This window comes from Arachis hypogaea, unplaced genomic scaffold, assembly GCF_003086295.3.
Source record: "Arachis hypogaea cultivar Tifrunner unplaced genomic scaffold, arahy.Tifrunner.gnm2.J5K5 arahy.Tifrunner.gnm2.scaffold_28, whole genome shotgun sequence".
Classification (NCBI taxonomy): Eukaryota; Viridiplantae; Streptophyta; class Magnoliopsida; order Fabales; family Fabaceae; genus Arachis; species Arachis hypogaea.
In genome coordinates, this window is record NW_027255454.1 from 620463 (window position 1) to 626135 (window position 5673).

At 36.8% G+C, this 5673-nt stretch overlaps 1 non-coding gene across 1 annotated transcript; it reads right to left on the minus strand.

The window, feature by feature from the left end:
- Nucleotides 1-1763: 1763 nt before the first annotated feature.
- On the minus strand, nt 1764-1871 carry LOC114926221 (small nucleolar RNA R71). Its single transcript, XR_003816658.1, has one exon. It is a non-coding gene; the product is annotated as a small nucleolar RNA R71 (small nucleolar RNA).
- Nucleotides 1872-5673: the final 3802 nt, after the last annotated feature.

Here is a 5673-nt window from a genome sequence, read left to right on the forward strand (position 1 = left end):
GTGCATTCTTGCATTCATAGTGTCTATACATGAAAAATTTCTAAGTTTGGTGTCTTGCATGTTTTCTTTGCATCAAAAAAATTTTTCAAAAATATGTTCTTGATGTTCATCATGATCTTCAAAGTGTTCTTGGTGTTCATCTTGACATTCATAGTGTTCTTGCATGCATCATGTGTTTTGATTCATAATTTTCATGTTGTGAGTCATTTTTTTTATGTTTTTCTCTCTCATCATTAAAAATTCAAAAATAAAAAAAATATCTTCCCTTTTTTCTCTCATAAATTTCGAAAATTTGGATTGACTTTTTCAAAAATTTTTAAAAATTCAATTGTTTCTTATGAGTCAAATCAAATTTTCAATTTAAAAATCTTATCTTTTTCAAAATCTTTTTCAAAAATTTGATTTCTTTTTCATTTTTTTATTTATTTTCGAAAATTCTAAAAATCTTTTTCAAAAATCTTTTTCTTAATTTCATCTCATAATTTTCGAAAATATCATCAACAATTTATGTTTTGATTCAAAAATTTCAAGTTTGTTACTTGCTTGTTATGAAAGATTCAAACTTTAAGTTCTAGAATCATATCTTGTGATTTCTTGTGAATCAAGTCATTAATTGCGATTTTCAAAATCAAATCTTTTTCAAAACTAATTTCAATCATATCTTTTCAAAAATATCTTTTTATCTTTTTTTCAAAATCATATCTTTTTAATTATATCTTTTTAAAACATATCTTTTTCAAAAATTTGATTTTAAAATATCTTTTCTAACTTCTTATCTTCTTATCTTTTCAAAAATTGATTTTCAAAATTTGTTTCAACTAACTAACTAACTTTTTGTTTGTTTCTTATCTTTTTCAAAACTACCTAACTAACTCTCTCTCTCTAATTTTCGAAAATATCTCCCTCTTTTTCAAAAATTCTTTTTAATTAACTAATTGTTTCAAAATTCAATTTTAATTTATTTCTTCTTTTAATTTTCGAAAATCACTAACCATTTTTCAAAAATAATTTTCGAAAATTCTCTCTCTCTCTCATATCCTTCTATTTATTTATTCATTTACTAACACTTCATCTCACCCAAATTCGAACCCCCTCTTCCATCTGTGTTTGAATTTTCTCTTCTTCCTTTCTTAACATTATATTCTTTTCTTCTACTCACATAAGGGAACCTCTATACCTGGGCAAAAAGGATCCCTATTATTATTATTTTTCTGTTCCCTCTTTTTCATATGAGTAGGAGCAAGGACAAGAACATTCTTGTTGAAGCAGACCCTGAACCTGAAAGGACTCTGAAAAGGAAACTAAGAGAAGCTAAAATACAACAATCCAGAGACAACCTTACAGGAATTTTCGAACAGAAAGAGGAGATGGCAGCTGAAAATAATAATAATGCAAGGAGGATACTTGGTGACTTTACTGCACCTAATTCCAATCTACATGGAAGAAGCATCTCAATTCCTGCCATTGGAGCAAACAATTTTGAGCTGAAACCTCAATTAGTTTCTCTGATGCAGCAAAACTGCAAGTTTCATGGACTTCCATCTGAAGATCCTTTTCAGTTCTTAACTGAATTCTTGCAGATCTGTGATACTGTTAAGACTAATGGAGTAGATCCGGAAGTCTACAGGCTCATGCTTTTCCCTTTTGCTGTGAGAGACAGAGCTAGAATATGGTTGGACTCTCAACCTAAGGATAGCCTGAACTCTTGGGATAAGCTGGTCAAGGCTTTCTTAGCCAAGTTCTTTCCTCCTCAAAAGCTGAGTAAGCTTAGAGTGGATGTTCAAACTTTCAGACAGAAAGAAGGTGAATCCCTCTATGAAGCTTGGGAGAGATACAAGGAACTGACCAAAAAGTGTCCTTCTGACATGCTTTCAGAATGGACCATCCTGGATATATTCTATGATGGTCTGTCTGAATTAGCTAAGATGTCATTGGATACTTCTGCAGGTGGATCCATTCACCTAAAGAAAACGCCTGCAGAAGCTCAAGAACTTATTGACATGGTTGCTAATAACCAGTTCATGTACACTTCTGAGAGGAACCCTGTGAGTAATGGGACGCCTCAGAAGAAGGGAGTTCTTGAAATTGATACTCTGAATGCCATATTGGCTCAGAATAAAATATTGACTCAGCAAGTCAATATGATTTCTCAGAGTCTGAATGGAATGCAAGCTGCATCCAACAGTACTCAAGAGGCATCTTCTAAAGAAGAAGCTTATGATCCTGAAAACCTTGCAATAGCAGAGGTGAATTACATGGGTGAACCATATGGAAACACCTATAATCCCTCATGGAGAAATCACCCATATCTCTCATGGAAGGATCAACAAAAGCCTCAACAAGGCTTTAATAATGGTGGAAGAAATAGGTTTAACAATAGTAAACCTTTTCCATCATCCACTCAGCAACAGACAGAGAACTCTGAACAAAATACCTCTAATTTAGCAAACTTAGTCTCTGATCTATCTAAGGCCACTATAAGTTTCATGAATGAAATAAGGTCCTCCATTAGAAATTTGGAGGCACAAGTGGGCCAGCTGAGTAAAAGGATCACTGAAATCCCTCCTAGTACTCTCCCAAGCAATACAGAAGAAAATCCAAAAAGAGAGTGCAAGGCCATTGAATTAACCATCATGGCCGAACCCACAAGAGAGGAGAAGGACGTGAATTTCAGTGAGGAAGACCTCCTGGGACGTCCAGTGATCAATAAGGAGTTTCCCTCTGAGGAACCAAAGGAATTTGAGACTCATCTAGAGACCATAGAGATTCCATTGAACCTTCTTATGCCATTCATGAGCTCTGATGAGTATTCTTCTTCTGAAGAGAATGAGGATGTTACTGAAGAGCAAGTTGCCAAGTTCCTTGGTGCTATCATGAAGCTGAATGCCAATTTATTTGGTAATGAGACTTGGGGAGATGAACCTCCCCTGTCCACCAATGAACTGAATGCATTTGATCAACTGAGATTGCCTCAGAAGAAATAGGATCCTGGAAAGTTCCTGATACCTTGTACCATAGGCACCATGATCTTTGAGAAGGCTCTATGTGACCTGGGGTCAAGAATAAACCTCATGCCACTCTCTGTAATGGAAAAACTGGGAATCTTTGAGGTACAAGCTGCTAAAATCTCATTAGAGATGGCAGACAATTCCAGAAAACAGGCTTATGGACAAGTAGAGGACATATTAGTAAAGGTTGAAAGCCTTTACATCCCTGCTGATTTCATAATCCTAGATACTGGGAAGGATGAGGATGAATCCATCATCCTTGGAAGACCCTTCCTAGCCACAGCAAGAGCTGTGATTGATGTTGACAGAGGTGAACTAGTCCTTCAATTGAATGAGGACTCCTTTGTGTTTACAACTCAAGGTTATTCTTCTGTAAACATGGAAAAGAGGCATAGTAAGCTTCTCTCAAAATAGAGTCAACCAGAGCCCCCACAGTCAAACTCTAAGTGTGGTGTTGGGAGGCCACAACTAAACTCTAAGTTTGGTGTTGAACTCCCATATCCAAACTCTAAGTTTGGTGTTGGAGAGTCTCAACAATGCTCTGAACATCTGTGAGGCTCCATGAGAGCCCACTGTCAAGCTATTGACATTAAAGAAGCGCTTGTTGGGAGGCAACCTATTTTTTTTATCTAATTTTATTTTTATTTTTGTTGTTCTTTCATGTTTTATTAGGTTCATGATCATGTGGAGTCACAAAATAAATATAAAAATTGAAAACGGAATCAAAAACAGCAGAAGAAAAATCACACCCTGGAGGAGGATCTTACTGGCGTTTAAATGCCAGTAAGGAGCATCTGGCTGGCGTTCAACGCCAGAACAGAGCATGGAGCTGGCGCTGAACGCCAGAAACAAGCATGAAGCTGGCATTCAACGCCAGAAACATGCTGCATCTGGGCACTGAACTCCCAGAACAAGCATCAGTTCGGCGTTTAAACGCCAGAATTGCATGCAAAGGCATTTTACATGCCTAATTGGTGCAGGGATGTAAATCCTTGACACCTCAAGATCTGTGAACCCCATGATGACAAGTCATCTTAGCCTAGTTTCACTAGCCTTTTTCTTTTGTTTTCAATAGAATTATGCACTTTCTTGAGCCATAAGCAAGCCAATTGGGTAGATTTTCATGTTTCCTTTGATTTAATCAACCATGTATGAATTCATGCTATTTCATGAGGTTTTATGCTATAATTGTCACATATTATGAAACAATGAATATCTCATGATTTTGAGCATAGCTTTGATGTGTTTGGTTGATTAATGATAGGTGAAGAAAGCTTGGAGAAAGGTTGAAGCAAGAAGGAATGGTTAGGAGGAAGAGAGGACAAAAAGTTTGAGCAAAAGTTTGCCTCAAACTTTAGCTCAAACTTTTGGATTAATTGAAAATGAACCAGAGAGCAAAAAGCTGGACCAAAAGTTAGCCTCAAACTTTTGTGCAAACTTTTGGGCAAAAAGCTGGAGCAAAAGTTAGCCTCAAACTTTTTGGCTAACTTTTGGGCAAAAAGCTGGAGCAAAAGTTAGCCTCAAACTTTTTGGCTAACTTTTGGCATCACAAATCAACACCCTGGAGAGCAAAAGTTTGCGCCAACGTTAGCCCCTAACTTTTTGGCTAACGTTGGCGCCATGAATAAGCAAGGGGAGGCCAATGTTGGAGCAAAAGTTAGACCCCTAACTTTTGCCCCAACGTTGGTATCAGCAAGGAAGGGTGCTGATGTGAAAAGTTGGAGCAAAAGTTAGCCCCTAACTTTTACTCCAACTTTTACTCAAGCTTTCATAATTCCAACCCGGTTCAATTCGGTTCTTCCCCAAACTCCAAGAGCAATCAACCAAGGCCTCTCTCAACCCAACTCCATCAAGAGCAAAGGCCCAAATGAAGGCTTGAAGACCATTTGAAGAACGTGTATAAATAGCATAGGATTTAAGTTTTTAGGGGAGCATCCCTTTTAGTTTTTCAGAATAGCTTTCTTTTGAGTTTTGCTTAGAGCTCACTTTTATTTTTCTTAGCATTGTTGTTTAATTGAAGAGAATTTGGGAGGAGAATTGATCTCTCTTCTTCCTTGTTCTTGCCCAGCACTCTTTACTTTTCTTGTCTTGGATTTTGGGTGGAGAATTGAAGAAATTCTGTTTCAATCTCACCTTGGGATCTTGTTTAATTTTCTGCTTAATTGAATTTTAGTTTCGGTTACTTGCTTCTTCATCTACTTTCTTTGCAATTTACAATCTCCTTTGCAATTGTTCCTGTTCTCTTTAATTTCATGCCAATTACCCATTCCCTTTACTTTCTATGCAATTTAAATTCTGCAAATCACAAATCTCTCAACCAAATCTTGATTCGCTTGACTAAATCAACCACTAAACTAAAATTGCTCAATCCTTCAATCCCTGTGGGATCGACCTCACTCCCGTGAGTTATTATTACTTGATGCGACCCGGTGCACTTGCCGGTTAAGTTTGGGTGTTTTGGAGAAATTCATTTTTTTCCACGAAAATATCCCATCACCCCACAGGATCCCCACCTTTCCTCCTCATAATCCTAGTTTTTTTTCCACATCTTCTTCTTCATCTATTCTTTCTTCTTTTGCTCGAGGGCGAGCAACATTCTAAGTTTGGTGTGGTAAAAGCATAGCTTTTTTTTTAAAAGGGTAAACAAAAGCTTCCATCAAGGATC